The 16,495-nt window shown below is 48.7% G+C and overlaps 1 protein-coding gene across 5 annotated transcripts in view; it reads left to right on the top strand.

Annotated features, from left to right (window-relative positions):
* The window catches only part of GRN (granulin precursor), a 1,937,406-nt gene that overhangs the window by 1,327,693 nt on the left and 593,218 nt on the right, over positions 1-16,495 (top strand). The gene's annotated exons all lie outside the window — the stretch shown is intronic.

The raw sequence follows: 16,495 nt of genomic DNA, 5'->3' as shown, positions 1-16,495 counted from the left end.
ACACATCTATTCAAAAACACTAGTACACATACTCTGCGTACTCTCACACATCCCTTCACTCTTGCGTACATACTCGTACCCGTACATTCAGAAGTGCACTCACACCTACGCTCACCCTTCCATTCACAAGCCGAGATACATGCCCATACGCCTACCCATCTGTTCACAAATATTCATATTCACACATTCCACCCATTCTCAAACACACACGCATGCTTACACTCACCCCTTCACAGCACAAATGCGCAAATACACATACATTCTTACATGCACTCACATTCAATAAGGCAATTGCAGGGCATTGATGTCCGTACCAATGAGTGGTGGGAGGGAGAAGCACAATGGATGAGGACGGAGCTGGAGGCTTCAGTAAAGAAGCCAGAAATGAAAGATCCTACCTCCTCTTTTGACCAACCGGTGACAGTTATTTTCTAACTAGTTACAGAGAAGGGTGGGGTCAGTGAGATTTGCTGATCCCACCTCGCTCATTGACGAGTTAGGGAAAGGCGATATGAGGAGTCGCTGATAGGGTCAGCCCAAGGCAATTCAGGGATTAAAACTGAAGCTCAAAGGCCTGACTGTCAGTGACACTCCACCTTGTTGTGAGGGGAAGGATCCTTGGAGGGCTTTGCCGGACTGATTTCAGTGACCTCAGGGCTGTGCCTGACCGTCAATGACCTCAGGGCTGTGACATCTTAAGCCCGGAAATCTTGGCTCGGGCTACCGTGCACCTGTGCATGTAAAGTACCTGGCTGCCTGACTCGGACATGAGTGTCTGTCAGGCTGATCTTTGCTCAGTCTGATACTCCTCATGCTTTGAAAAGGAGGTAGCCCCAGATCCAGTTATTGCTGTGAGCATGTGCATAACTTGTGAATGGTAGTTCCTGATGAAAGGTACAATTCACCTGCAGTGTGCGACCCTAAAGGTTTGGTAGCATGGCACTGTATGTTCATCAACACTTTGTATATGTTTGAAAGTGAGGTGGTTTGGTATTGGCATACATTAGCAGAGTAACAATACTGACAATAAGCAATTGCCCATTATGAAACTACCTGGTCGCAGTAGGCACTGAGTAAACATAAAATGCTAATGGGGGAGGCAAGTTCCTCATGACCAGCCCGATTTTGTCTGATACAATTGTTATTGTAATGCACAACACCCCTTAGAGAATGCTGTATGTTTAGGAAACCCTCAGGCTATAAAGCTGCTTCTAAAATGGCACATGTAGGAAGGTAGGATCCTTCTAGCACAGTTACCCCCCACTTTTTGCTTGGTTTTAGTGTTTTTTTTATCTAGTCTGACTGGGATCCCGCCAATCAGGACCCCAGTCACTGTGCTTTATCCCCGAAATTGACATGGTAAGTACTTTTGTATCGCCACAGTTGGCTACTGGTGTATCCAGGGGTCTCTCGTGGGCTGCAGCATGTATTGTGGCACCTATGGGAGTCCACTTAAACTGTGACTCCTTTATGAGTTGGTGACTTCACCTCTCATGACAGATATGTTTCCTTATATCAGAGGTCACTGCACTTGAAACCTATAAGTCACCCCTATGGCAAGCACTTCAGTCCTGTGGACAGGGTGCTTGGTTATAAGTCCTGCATGAACAGGACACCTCTACAAACCCTGAAGTAGATTCTCCAGGCTTTGCGAGTACAGTGAGCCATTTTGATAAATATAGCGTACATCAGCCATTGCAAAATGTCTAACTACATAGTGGCTGCACCAAACAGCCATGTTTGATATCAAACATGTTTGGATCATACCCCAACACCTATGCCAGTGTTGGAAGTATGATCCCATGTACTGGGCGGCTAATTAGGGTACCGCCCCTGTGCTCCTGGTAGCAGTCTTTCAGGGTGTGCTAGCAAGCTAGTGCTGCTGCCGACCACAGACACAATGTTGCCCTCCCGCTGCTGAGCCAAGCTTGAGCGGGGGGAGGTAGAATAGGTTTCCTGTCACAAGTGTGGCCACCTCCCAGAGAGGACGTAGTGTATTGAGGTGGGGGCGCTTGCCAATGCCACCAGACTGCTTTGAGGGCACATTTGGTGTCCTTCTTACATACTTCAGTTTGAGTGCAAAACTGGACAAAGGACATGGGAGTATCCTCCCCTCTGTCAAGCCCCTCCTCTGTGAGGGACCCTTGAGGAGTTCCAACCATTCCTTTAGGGTACTTAAGGGCGTTACAGTGGGTGGATCCTCAGATTTGTCGTGTCTACTCGGACTTCGTTGGACTTCGACTAAGACTAAACCAAAGAAGACTCCTGCTGCTCCTGGTCTCGCTGTTCAAGTCTTCTTCATTGTCTGTGCTTCTTCCAGGTTCTTCAGCAGACCTGTGGGCGTCAAGGACACCCAAAGTAATCTCTTGGATTGATGGAGTCACTCCCCTGCATGTGCAAGCACTGCAACAAAGCTGACTAGGCTGCTGCTTCTGTCTCCCTATCGACTTCCCGAGTCCTAATAACACAGGTGGTGTTTCTGCAAATCCCTCGAGGCCTGACCAGTCCTCTGCAATTTTGAGTTCAGTATCCCTTGTTTGAACTGCTGAGACCAAACCCCTGTGCACTGCATCGATTTGCTGCTGCCAAGGCTTTCTGGCTCTGCACTCCAGAGATATTCGGGCTACAAGAAGCTCCAGCATCTCTCAAGATAAGTGTTGTCAGTGCATCCTCTGCACTGTGGGCCTTCATCCGTGGTCAGATGCTCGAAGTCCTCTTGCCACTCCTGTGCCTTTGGTCTGGGGTCATCCTGAGGGTCTTCTCCTGCTTCAGTGGGCTTCCCTGCTCGCTCGGGCCTGCTCCTACTCTCCTGCTGTTGGTGGGTACCTTGGACCTTGCTGGTCCTAATGTTGATCCTTCTACGTTTTCCATGCCATTTGCGGCTACCAAGGCTTGTTGGTGCTCCCGCCAGACACCAACCTCTTGTCACAGATATCTGACGTGGGACAGCTTGTGTACCGTTTCTTTTCTTCCTCTGCGTCACCTGGTCCTCACAGCTGCAGCAACCAGTTCAGCGTCGACTCTTCAGGACCTCCCAACATCTGCGGGCATTGTATTCGTGCCTCCTGGTCACCTCCGATTTGCATAGACTGTCCCCTCTGCTTGCATGTTCTTCACTTCCAGAATCCACCTTTGGATTCCACCGAACTCCGTCCTGAGCTTCTTCAGGGGCACTTTCTTATAAGTCTTCCATTCTCGTGTACGGAGGCTTCCAACGTCTCTTCACCCTTATGCACCTGGCTTCCCTGGTGTGGTTAACTTTGTTCCCAAGGCTTCCACGGGTGGGGGGTGGGGGGTGGGGGGAGGAGGGCTCTCCATCCTTCTGTCCTCCAAGGGAATTCTTTAGGGTCCTTTGGGAAAGGTTCTTCTCCTGCAAAACTTTAAGAGCGACTTCTCTATTGACTTCCATTTGGCACATGGCTGTGTTCCCCCTCCAGCCTCTATGGGGCTCCTGGGTTCTCTCCTTGGGTAGTTACTTGGGTCACGGGGTCTTCTGGTCCAAGTCCCACCTCCTTTACAGTTCGCATTCCACTTTCTTAGAATATGGTTCGATCACCCCCTGGAGAACACTGTATTTTGTGCTGCTTACCTAATTGCATTTGAAGTATTCTTGTGTATTGGGCTGATATCTCCGGGTAGTGAGTGCTGTGTATTAAGTAGAAGTATTTTTTTATAAATACTTTGTTGTAAGGTGCACGCACCATATACTAAGCCAGCCTCCTGCAGCTTATCTTTAAAGGGAATAGAAATGTAAGTCAATGCTTGGGCTTTCACTGAAATGAGTGATATTGAATCAAAACACTCTCTTCCCCTGCAACCTCCCTTACTCCGTTTTTGAAGCTTTCCATCTTGTAATTCTTCTCTCCCTACGTATTTATGCTTTGATTTTGTGTGCCCCTCTCCAATTTAAATTTGTTGAAGGTAAAACTCTCGAAATAGAGAGCTAATTCTCCTCTGTCCTCGAAGTTCTTCTGCTTGCTGAAGTAAATGTTTTAATTCTGATCAGTTAAACAACTAGTGGAGTGTAAAAATGATATGAAGGCACTAAGCAAGAACCTAGGAGTTTGCAGTATGTACTGTTATATATCGCATTTCTCTTCACAGTTTTGCCATCTATTGTTGAGTGAGGACATTTGCAAGTTGTTCTTCTATAGAATATCTTGGGACTTCTCCCGTTCCCCGCAAGGCACTAGTACAAAGACTCCACCTTGGATTGTTTTCTCCCATTGTTCATGCACATTCTTGTCCAGCTACATCCTGGACCCATTTAACATCAGTTATAGGAAAACCAACATAGGGCTTCGAAGGACTCATCCCCACTGTTGGCACTTTGAATTTGACTCTGACTGGAGGGAGTTTTGTCAAGGATCAGGTTGTAGGAGAATGACTTTGGGATGATGGAAAGGCAGAGATTGGTAAAAGGTTCCTGCAGACGACCTACTGTATAAATCTAGAGCCATGTCTTGGCAGATTTCCTTTTAGCACCTTTGCTCACAAACAAGCCTTTGTACAGGCCACAGGTGATGCAGGTCCTGACAAAGAAAGGTGGAAGATTGATCGTATACCCACAGAGTTAGCAATGTTCCAATTGTTGCTGCCACCATAGCAAAACATTTACAACTGCATCAAAGTATAGCAGATACCGTTGGGAAGATATGGGCACCTCACCAAGTACCTTCTAGAGACTTATAGAAAAAAACGAGGCAAGCAGCCAGATGGGAAGAATGTCTAGAAGGCTGCTGTTCATTGTTCCTTCTGATGCACCTGACACTGCATCAAGGAAACTAAACACCAACATAACCCCTAAGAGTATTGGGGTTCAGGCTTGATTCATGGTCTGTTAATGTTTCCAATTAATGTTCTATTTAGTGTGACGCATCTCTTTGAACTGCTAGTAGACCAGATGCTGAAGCCAATTAAAACAGTGTTAAAGCAATGGGAATACCCAAGATGTAAATGACAAAACGTAGGTTTTGGCTTCAACAATGCACAGGAGTGAAAAGACTGCCACGTCGGCCAGGCTATTAGCAGCACCAGTCTTATCAGGTGGCACAGACTTGAGATGGGGAGAATTTCATGCAAATGGTAGTGGAAGAAGTAGAGGTGGTTGTGGAAAGCTTGCCTCGATGTCCACTGACTTGTTTGTGATCCCCTTTGATCATGCAACACATGTTGAGGAAAGAATTGGGTTATTCCTTCCACACTCAAAGGAAAGCATATCAGATAAGAGGGTCCTCTTGTCTGGCACATCTCCTGCTACCTCTGATTTGTGGTAAATTGACAACACTGCCAGTTCAAGGTACTCTTCTTTGGGCTACCACAGCCCCAGCAGTATTTACAAAATGTCTAATAGTGGTGGCAGCGCATACTTCCTTCACTGCTGTTGATGTGTTTCCATATTTGGATAATTGACTTAGAGCAGCAGCCATCAGCAATGTATAAAACACACACACAGGCTGCAGTGTCACTCCTATATAGGTGAGTGTTCACACTATATGCCAAGAAATCCCATGTCATTCTCTAGCAAATGTAGCAATTTCTGGGATCATATTTAAGTGCTGTGACAGGGAAAGCCTAACCACATCATTTGAGGGTGCCTCTTTTTCAGCAATTATGTCCTGTCACTGTAAAAAAAAGTAATTAAACTGTTGAGGTAGATGGCCTAATGCATAACTTTTGTACCATATTCACATCTGCAAATGTGCCCACTTTAACAGTGGCTAGTGAAGCAGTGGTCACAAGCAGCAAAACAATGGGAAGATCTAGTATTGGTGGAGTCTAGAATTCCACACAGTGACAATTTTGGCCAGATAAATGTCAGAAACAGACAACCACAGCATTTGTCTAAGGTGCCTTGGCTCTAAGTATGACTGGCAGTGTCTGTCTTGCACCAAGATGAACAAGGCAGCCATCCATGCCTGGGAAGCTAAACTCACTGATGCGTCGAAGAAGTGCAAGTCCAAAAATGGTCACAAAAAGTCAAAACATGGGTCTCTGTCGTCTGGCCATTAAGAGTCACACAATGCTCCAGACACTGCTAGCCAACTGAGTCATTCTCCCTCCACGGAACAGATTGTAACATCAGTCCTGCTTTAAAGTGCCTTCTAACTCTGTGGATGTGAGTGATGAGGGTTGCTCCAGTTGGTTTACCGTTGGCAGATCTACCCTCTACACCAACTGTGCTCCTCAACCTTGGACAGTAGCCGACCCCTTTCCCTTCTTCGGCACCACTGGCTCCAGCCTCAGCGATGCATACAGTCCATTCCTTGGTGCCATGCACTGCACCACAACCAAAGCTCTGGCTCTAGTGCCGATGCTGATACTGGTACCTGAAGCGGATAGTTTTATCAAACCCAGAGACCCACGCCTCACCCTCCAGAACTTGATAGTTTGCCCATTCAGGACCATGCAACTACGCCCAACAATACGATGTTGGGAGTGATGACTGAGAGTACGATGATGACCAAAAGGACTATGGCAGTCTCATTGACCTCCAGAAGGCCAGTTGTCTGGACAGTTTGCCAGACATTGGCCTTTCCTCACCAAATCCAACTGTGGCCTCTACGGAGTCCGCTTCCTTCTCTACAGTCATTCGGAGAACGGTGGAGATACTTGACCTCACCTTACCCACTCGAAGTCAAGAGTAAGGTCCTCAATCCAACATAGACCAGCGAATAACCTCACCTCCTGTTAAAGGAGGCCCTGATGGATACTCTGGTGGACACCTGGGCAAAACCAGGAGCTTGCCCTCCAGTTAATAGGCCGATGGCAAGACTGCACAAGCCTGCCCCCATAGACCCGGACTTCCTGCTACAACACCCCACTCTGGGGATCTTAGTGGGCCAAGCATCTGCTACTCATTTAAACCCTAGTGCATTCCTTGCCACTCCCTCTGGCACTGTATCCAAGAGTATAGAGATATTTGCTAAAGGAATGTTCTCCTCAACCAGTCTTGCCCTACATCTCTGAATACAACATGCTTCCTGGGCAGATATTTGCATGTAGTATGGGACGAAGTGGTGGACATCTTTCCAGCTGCTCTTGTCAACACCCATCTAAACTTACAGCGACTGGTCTTAAGCAAGATGCAGAGAAATATTCAATGAAATCCAATCTAGACTCTACTTATTGTCCGGGTAGGGCGGTCGGCCTTATGCGGATTAGCTTCCCGTGTTTGTCATTGGATGTTCAGCTGTCCCTTATTGACATGCCTTTTGACGACTCCAGGCTGTTTGCAGCCCTCAAGTGTTTTATTGAGAGTAAGGCCACTGACCGCTCTCTGGGGTAGCTCCAGCAGTTCCCCAAGCAGCAACACCCCTTTTACAGCTTCGGAAGTATCTACTGGCAGAGGCAGAATGTACCTCAGCAAAAATAGGCCTTTCACCTTTCTGGGTAGAGACAAGGAATCACAACCAGACCATCCAAGCCCCCAGGGTAACAAACGACACCAAATCCTCCCCCAGCAGCAGATGCAAAACCTCTTTAAATCGCCCTCTGAAGTTCCTGATTACCTGGTAGCTCGGTAGAAGACATCACTTTTAACCTACCCGGATGGAGGAACATCCCGTCCAATCAAAAGATGCTTCAGATTACACAACACTGATTCTGTCTACCTTTTCTCTCTTCACTCCTCTTTCCCCCACAAACCACCCACATTACAACAACTCAGAGGGCCGCTTGTCCATACTGCGCAGAGAAGTTAATGCTTTCTTGACCAAGGGAGATACAGCAAGCGCGAGCATCTGAAATCAGGACTGGTTATTACTCCTGCTACTTTCCGGTGATGAAAAATTACAAAGTCCTTTGTCCCATCCTCTGTCTGCTCCTTGAGCTTCTTCCTCCGAAGGACACGTTCAAAATGCTCCCCTATCCTAAGTGCTGTCTGTCCTGGATCCAGTAGACTTGGACTTGCAAGATGCACATTTTTTACATTGCACACATTGGAGTTCCTAAGGCGGATCTCACTCAGAGAAGCCTTCTGCCTGCATTGGTGTCAGGACTCCTGTATGCTTTTCCACCCCTCCCTCTTCTGCGATGAGTGCTGTAGAAAAAATCAAGAAGGATTGAGCCAAGTCCGTCACAATTTTTAGCTTTTGATCTACGCCCATTTTCCCAAACACCCCCAAAAACGGATTGCTGCCATCCTAGCAGCTAGGCATCCATCTACTACAAATATTTACGCAGGAGGCTGGGATAAATTTGTTGTTTGGTATTCCTTCCGAGACCTACAACCACTCAATGCACAGTTATTGGATGTTCTTCTGTTTTGTTTGTCCGTAGCCCAGCAAGGCCTTCCTGTGGCAACTGTTAAAGGTTATCTTTCGGTCTTCTTAAATTTACCAGATCAGCCATAATTCTTCAAATCACCTTTTGTGGTGCGTTCTTTGAAGGGGCTGATCCACATGTTCCCCTCAACTGTTTGTGATGCTGCAGTGAGACCTACATTTGATACTCCATTACCTAACACGTACCCCCTTTTAAACTAATGCACAGCTGTCCTCTTTGCTTACTACACATTGCTATAACATTGGCCAGCCAAGTGCGTGAAATCCAGACATGGTGTATGGTGACACAACAAACATCTTTCTTTTCAGACAAATTGGTCCTCTTAACAAAAGCAGCATTCCTTCTTAAAGGTAGTCCCACCCTTCCACATAAGGCAGTTTATCACCTTGCAGACTCTTTATGCACCGCCTCACCTTCCAAAAAAAAAGCGGCTCCATCGTTCTAACCCTCAAAGGGACCTCAGCTTCAATGTGGATCGGACCAGATAATAAGATAGACAACTTTGTCTTTTCCCTGGAGCAAAGAAGGGCAAAGTGACACAGAAGAGAACCATCTAACATGGATTGCGTGATGCATCAAGATGTATGTGGTAAAACAACCTGCATAAAGCGAGTGCTGTCAATCTTATAGAGCAACGTCACCCCTCCACAAGGTAACGAAGCACTACTGTATGGATTGCTACGTCTGACGGTAAGTGCACTTCACCCAATCTATCCTGTAGGATTTCCTGGTCTGAGCCATCCCCAGACCCACCACCTGGTGTGTTAATTCTTTGGTATCTATTCACATGATGAGGCATCTGCAGTTTGAAGTCTCTATTAGAAGAGCAAGTTACTTACCTTTTGCAACTCCTTTTCTGGTACAAACTATCTAAACGCAGATTCCTCACCGATCCACCCGCCTTCCCGTTCTGTAGAATAGACTCATACAGTCGATTAAAAAAGATACTAATGTGGGTGTTAGACCTGGTACGATTGGCGTGAGTCTCCCTTCCATTTTTCACTCTGGTCTCCTCTGTTTTTGATATGTTTTTGCTGGTTAGATGCTTTGGGCACTGTGCCACAGTGCAAGTGCTCCTGATTGTACATTATTGTAATGGATTAGTGATTCCATGATTGGCTTATTTGATTTACTTGTCAGAGCCTAGTACAGTGCACCATGTGTCCCCAGGGCCTGTAGATCAAATGCTGCTAGTGGGCTTGCAGCACTGATTGTGCCAACCACAGAAGCAACTTGTAAAGTGTCTCAGGCCTGCCATTGCAGAGCCTGTGTGCAGTCTAGTGCTGCCATGTCGACTTGGTAAGTGTAACCAGGGCCAGACTGGGAATCCGAACCGGCCCCGGCAAAGTGCTCGGCTGGCCCCCGGGGGGAGGTCTGAGCTCTTTGCCGGGGCCGGTTTTCGGCCGATTTTGTTGCAGGTCCGATTTTGCAGCTATGCTGCATAAATAGCCCTGTAGCAAAACCGGCCCCCTGGGGCCTAAAACCGGCCCCCACCCGTGCAGCGCACCAGGGGATTGCCCCGTGCCCGCAATGGCCAGCCCGGGCCGGAGTGTAACTACTTACCAATCCCTAACCCTTCCCTTTTCTACACGTTAGCCACCCCTAAGGTAGGTCCTAGGGCAGGGTGCATTGTATGTGAAAGGGAGGACATGCCCTGGTGTGTGTAGCATGTCCTGATAGTGAATTACAGCCCATTTCAGTTTTCACAATTGCAAGGCTACCTGTCCCCATAGGCCAAAATGGGCAGTTTGATTATAACATCTTATAATCCTAACTGCCCCAGCGAGCATGGTAGAAAAACGAATTTAGTATGCCTGACCTCAGAATGATAAAATACATCTTTTAGTAAAGTTGGTTGTAACATTCTGTGTTTGAAAATATCACTTTTAGAAAGTAGGTAATCTCTTGCGTAAACCATGCAGCCTGCCTCTGCTAGGTTGTGTTTTGCACGTCTGGTTTGAGAGTGACAGGGATGAGGGGGCTCCAGGTGGCAGTGTGAGTCCACACTAGGCTGAATAGACCTATCTGCATTGGGAGTGGTGGGAGGAGAAGCGCCGGGGCCAGATTGGTGTATGAGTACTTTTGAGGAGCTCCTTGATTTGTTTGCATGGGAGCACTTGTCAGGTAATTGTTTTCCAGAGCTACGCAGCACCTTATTGATAGCAAGCTAACTAACCCCTGGAAGCTTGCTGAGGAGGCGGACTTTTGGGTGAGTACCCGGGTCCACAAGGTCATGTGGTAGACTCTGCCAAGGGTGGGCAGGGTCCCCAGTAGAAGAGTGGGGGGAACAAGGGTAAACTGAGGGAGTTCCAGAAAGGGCCCCAAAGTATTTCCCCATGGAACCAAGGTAGGAGTTCCCCGCCTCCCCCTGAGAAGTCAAAACCCCGACAGGTAAACCTGTTCACAGGGAAACACCTACATGCTTTCAGTGAAAGCAAGTGGGGCACTGTTGGTATTATCCCCAGTGTCCCCAGAAGGACCACAATGCACCATCCTGTGTACCACCCTGTCAAATGGCAAGTGTAGTCCTGGGAGGGGAGGAGAAGGGTGCCCAAGCTGTGTGGGGTCCCGCAGAAATGCCCCTAGTCTCTTTAGGAGATTGTGAGATGGGTCCTAGGACCCAGCTGCCTGATGACACTAAAAAATACAGGTAGTTGGTGACTAGCAATGGCCATAGGGTGGAGGGTCTGAGAAACACTGGGGCCAGTGTGGCAACTGTCAGTTGTCAGCTGGTGTCTCAGGAGCAGGTGATTCCCCCTTGCATTCTTCTCTGTAGTTGCCATGGACCACTCAGAGAGCCACTGTGAGGTGGCCCAGGTTCACTTTGAGTGGGGGGGGTTCCTCAGGTACTCCCCAAGTAGCTGGGTGGCCAACCAAGCCTGTGGATTGTCTGTTGGGCAATGATTTAGAGAGATCCCCTTGGGCTAAGGTGGAGAAGTCTCATTTAGAGATGTTGGGTCTGCCTGAGTGGGTGTGTGTGACCACTCTGTCTACGGCAGCCAATAAGGGTGTTCAAGAGGTACTGCAGCCTGAAGGTATCGCCCAGCTCCCTGCTGTAAAGAGAAGAGGTAGTGGGCATGGAAAACCAGCTCCCATAGTTCCCACGGTCCAGGAGGAGGCAGACCTTGAGGGGGATGCCCTGAAACCTACAGAGGGACTTGCCTGAGCGGACCCATTGGCAGCAAGAAGGAGGACCCTCCAGGGAGGAATTCTGTGCAGAGCGAAGTGCGCTTCTCTTGTGGGTTTGCCACAACAGGCCACAAACCAGGCAGCAGGTGGACAGTCTGGTTTACATTGGATCTACTGGGAGAATGACCTCCTGTATAGCAAGGCCAAGGCTGCTCAGCCTGGGTCAGCCCGTGTGCTGGTGGTGCCCCAGGACTTCTGAACCTTCCTACTGGGTTTTGTTTATGATGTACCTTTAGCTGGACATCTGGGGCAGGATAAGACCTGTGAAATGCTTGTCACCCTCTTTTATTGGCCCCAGATACGCAAGAGTTCAGACACTCATTGTAGGACTTCTCAAATTTGCCAGGCAAGTCAGAAGAGAGAGTAAGCACAAGGATCCTCTCCAGCCCTTCCCTGTGGTCAGCACTCCCTTTGAAAGGGTGGACATTGACATTGTAGGGCCTCTGGACCCCAAGACAGCCATGGGCAACAGGTTTATCCTGGTCTTGGTGGACCATGCTACCCGGTACCCAGAAGCCATCCTGCTCAGGACAGTGACTGCCCCCGTGGTGGGACATGTACTGATGGGGATTTTCTCCTGTGTGGGGTTCCCCAGAGAGGTGGTGTCAGACCTTGCTACAAACTTCATTTCTAAGTATATGAAGTCCTTGTGGCAGGAGTGTGGAGTAACTTATAAGTTCACCAGTCCTTACCACCCCCAAGGTAATGGGCTGGTTGAGAGATGCAACCGGACCCTCAGAGGCATGATTATGGGTCTTGAGGAACCTATGAGGCATAAGTGGGACGTCCTCTTGCCATGCCTTCTCTTTGCTTACCCTGTGGTTACACAGAAGTCCTTAGGGTTCAGTCCCTTTGAACTGCTATATGGACACCCGGTAAGAGGACCTCTGAGTCTGGTTAAGGAAGGCTGGGAGAAATCTCCCAGGAAACCTCCCCAGGATGTATATCGCTACATGCTGGCCTTCAGGAACCAGACTAGGTGATTCAGACATCTCGCTCAGGCGAATCTGGAAGCCAGCCAGGAAGAGATGAAGCGGTGGTATGATCAGAATGCCACTCTGAGCTTCAACCTGGTCCGAAAGTTTGGGTCATGGCCCCAGTGGAGCCCTGCGTGCTCCAGGATAAGTGGACCGAACCATTTGAGGTGGTGGAGCGCAAGAGTGATGTCACCTATTCGGTGAACTTGCGGTCTCCCAGGAACCCCTTGCGGGTCCTGCATGTTAACCGCTTGAAGCCCAACTTAGAGAGGTCCAAAGTGGGCATGCTCCTAGCAACAGATGCTGGAACGGAGGAGGAGACTGAGCCTCTTCCTGACTTCCTGTCTGCAACAGAGGAAGATGGGTCAGTGGATGGTGTAAACCTCTCTTCCACCCTGACCCCTGAGCGGCAGAATGATTGTCACCAACTGTTGGGACAATTCTCTGATTTGTTCTCCCTGGTTCCTGGTGTCACTGAGTGGTGTATCCATGATGTAGACACTATAGACAGACCTCCTGTTAAGCACAAGCCTTACAGAGTGACTGACCGGGTCAGAGCTTACATCAAGGAGGAGGTCTCCAAGATGTTTGCCTTAAGGGTGATTGAGTCCTCTAACAGCCCTTGGGCCAGCCCAGTGGTCTTGGTCCCAAAGGCTGCCGTGCCTGGTGTGACACCCGAACCCCGGTTCTGTGTGGACTACCGAGGACTCAATTCAGTCGCCAAGACTGACGCGCATCCCATCCGCAGAGCTGGTGAGCTTATTGATTATTGATCGGCCGTTGCACGGTACCGCAGCACATTTGATTTGATGTCTGGGTACTGGCAGATGACCTTGACTGATGGGGCCAAAGAGGTCAGCTTTCTCCACACCAGATGGGCACTACCAATTCTGGGTTATGCCCTTTGGGATGAAGAATGCCCCTGCCACCTTTCAGAGGTTGGTCATCCAGGTGTTGGCTGGACGGGAAGATTTCAGTGCTGCCTACCTGGATGACATTGCAGTGTTCAGCGCCAGTTTGGAAGAACATCTACGCCACCTCTGGAAAGTGTTGATGGCGCTGCGCAGAGCAGGCCTCACCATCAAGGCGAGTAAATGCCAGATCTGGCAGGGTTCCGTGGTGTACTTGGGGCACCAGGTAAGAAGCGGCCATGTGGCGCCCCTACAACCCAAGATTGATATCATCCTGGCATGGTAACCCCAATACCCAAACACAGGTGAGAGCCTTTTTAGGACTCGCAGGGTACTACATGAGGTTTGTCAAGGGGTATGGCAATATTGTTGCACCTTGGACTGAGCTGACTTCCAGGAAGCAGCCCAAGAAATTGAACTGGACTGACACCTGTCAGAAAGCTTTTGACGCCCTGAAGGCTGCCATGTGCACAGCACCCGTGCTTCAGGCACCCAACTTCTCAAAGGAATTCATTGTCCAAACAGACGCTTCAGAGCATGGTGTGGGGGCTGTGCTTTCACAGATCAATGGGGAGGGCTTAGACCTACCTGTAGCCTTCATCAGTAGGAGGTTACTTCCACAGGAACAGAGGTGGAGTGCGAGGCATTTGCTGTGGTCTGGGCACTGAAGAAGTTGAGACCATACTTGTTTGGGACTCACTTCGGGTTCAGGCAGATGACAGGCCCCTCAGATGCTTGATGTTGATGAGGGGTGAGAATCCAAAGCTGTTGAGGTAGTCCATTTTTCTACAGAGGATGGACTTCATTGTTCCGCCTTAGTGAAGAGGACTCCCAAGAGGTTGGGTAGTTCACCCCACATTTAAGCTGGAGGGAACGTGTGTTAGACCTGGTACCATTGGTGTGAGTCTCACCTCCATTTTTGTTATATGTTTTTGCTGGTTAGATGCTTTGGGCACTGTGCCACTGCTATTCAGTGCCACAGTGCAAGTGCTCCCTATTGTAAATTATTGGAATGGATTAGTGACTCCATGATTGGCTTATTTGATTTACTTGTCAGACCCTAGTACAGCGCACCATGTGTGCCCAGGGCCTGTAGATCAAATGCTGCTAGCGGACTTGCAGCACTGATTGTGCCACCCACAGAAGCAGGCTAGTAAAGTGTCTTAGGCCTGCCATTACAGAGCCTGTGTGCAGTCTAGTACTGCCATGTCGACTTGGTAAGTGTAACCACTTACCAGTCCATAACCCTTCCCTTTTCTACATGATATCCACCCCTAAGTTAGGCCCTAGGGCAGGGTGCATTGTATGTGAAATGGAGGACATGCCCTGGTGTGTGTAGCATGTCCTGATAGTGAATTACAGCCCATTTCGTTTTTCACTATTGCAAGGCTACCTGTCCCCATAGGCCAGAATGGACAGTTTGATTATAACATCTTATAATCCTAAGTGCCCCAGCGAACATGGTAGAAAAACTAATTCAGTATGCCTGAACTCAGAATGATAAAATACATCTTTTAGTAATGTTGGTTGTAACATTCTGTGTTTGAAAATACCACTTTTAGAAAGTAGGTAATCTCTTGCGTAAACCATCCAGCCTGCCTCTGCTAAGTATTGCACGTCTGGTTTGTGAGTGACAGGGATGAGGGGGCTCCAAGAGGCAGGGTGAGTCCGCACTAGGCTGAATAGACCTATCTGCATTGGGAGTGATGGGAGGAGTAGCGCCTGAGCCAGAATAGGGCTGTGCCTGCCTTCCACAATGCCGGCTCCACCTCCTGTGGTGTCTGTTGACCCTGGCCCACACTGACAAAGGAAGAAGTTGTGCACTGGCAGAATGCACCCAGAACTGGTTTGGACTAGGTACAGACACTCTCTGCCTTCAGAGACAAATGATTTGTGTGTATAAAAAGGGGGACCCAGACCCCAGAACTTTAGATCACTTCTGGACATCGGACCTTTTGCCAAGGAGGAGAATCAGAGAATCTGCAGGAGTTTATGACTACCTCTGTGCCAGTGTGTTGCTTTCTGGAGTGGGCCTGCAGTGGTACTTTATTGTCAAGGAAAGGAGAACGATTTTTATTTGCAACTTTCATCATCTTGAAGAAGAATCTCCAAGGGCTTGAACTATGCTTGCCTCCTGCTGACGTCTCGGGGATACAAGACTTCACCACCAGCTCCCCCTTGAATTTCCTTGCTGGGAATTCTGTTTGCAGAAGCCTGCGTGTTGTTGGGATCTGGAAGCACAACTCCACAAGAAGCGTGTTGTACCCGCAGCTGTCGCATCATCGGAGAAGCATGTCGCCACCACAATGGCTGGCGTCGCATCCCAGAGTAGTGTGTCTCCGCCACAGTCGTGTGTCATTGCATCATCGGAGAAGTGTCGCTACCGCAAGGGTCGCCGTCGCATCACCGGAGAAGCGTATCACAGGGCCTGTCGCGGCTCCAAAGTTAGAGTCGCTGCATGGCCGTCGGGTGTTAACGCATCGCCTTCACATCGGCGCATCGCATCAAGGGCGCCATCTTCTCAGATCATAGCATCGCATCTAGGCGCCATCTTGTCGCACCGCAACCGGGCCTCACCACAAGATTGTCACATCACCTCCTCTCCAGTAAGGAACAGACGTATCGCCTACTTTGCGCAAGCACTGAGGAACAGACTCATCGCGTCCCCCGAAGCAAGGAACCAACGCATCGTTCTCCCTGCGAACCTTTTGTTTATCTTGCTTGGCGCATCTAAAGGTACTTTGTGAGAAACGTGTTGCGTTTACCATCTTAAGTGAACTAAGCTATTTCTACCATCTTAAAGTCATTTTCTTAATACTGTATTATGGATTTTCACTATTTGGTTCTCCTGTTAAGTCTATATAAAGAATACTTATTTTTTATAAAACCTGTGTTGTCCATCTGTGGTGTTTACACTGTATTTGTTCACAAATGCCTTATACACTGCCTCAGTGTTAAGCCTTCCTGCTCGTGCCAAGCTACCACAGGTTTGAGCAGGAGTGTATCCCCTACCTCTGACTAGGAACAAGAGTCTCTATTTGGACTAAGTTGCAAATCATTGCCAACTAGAGACCCTCAGTTCTAACAGTGGGAGTCTGCACACTGCCATATTCTGATTTCAATGGCTGCGCG

Source organism: Lissotriton helveticus, chromosome 5_1 (assembly GCF_964261635.1).
Source record: "Lissotriton helveticus chromosome 5_1, aLisHel1.1, whole genome shotgun sequence".
NCBI lineage: Eukaryota > Metazoa > Chordata > Amphibia > Caudata > Salamandridae > Lissotriton > Lissotriton helveticus.
Note: the sequence above shows the minus strand (reverse complement) of the source record. Positions and strands in the feature narration are given on the sequence as shown.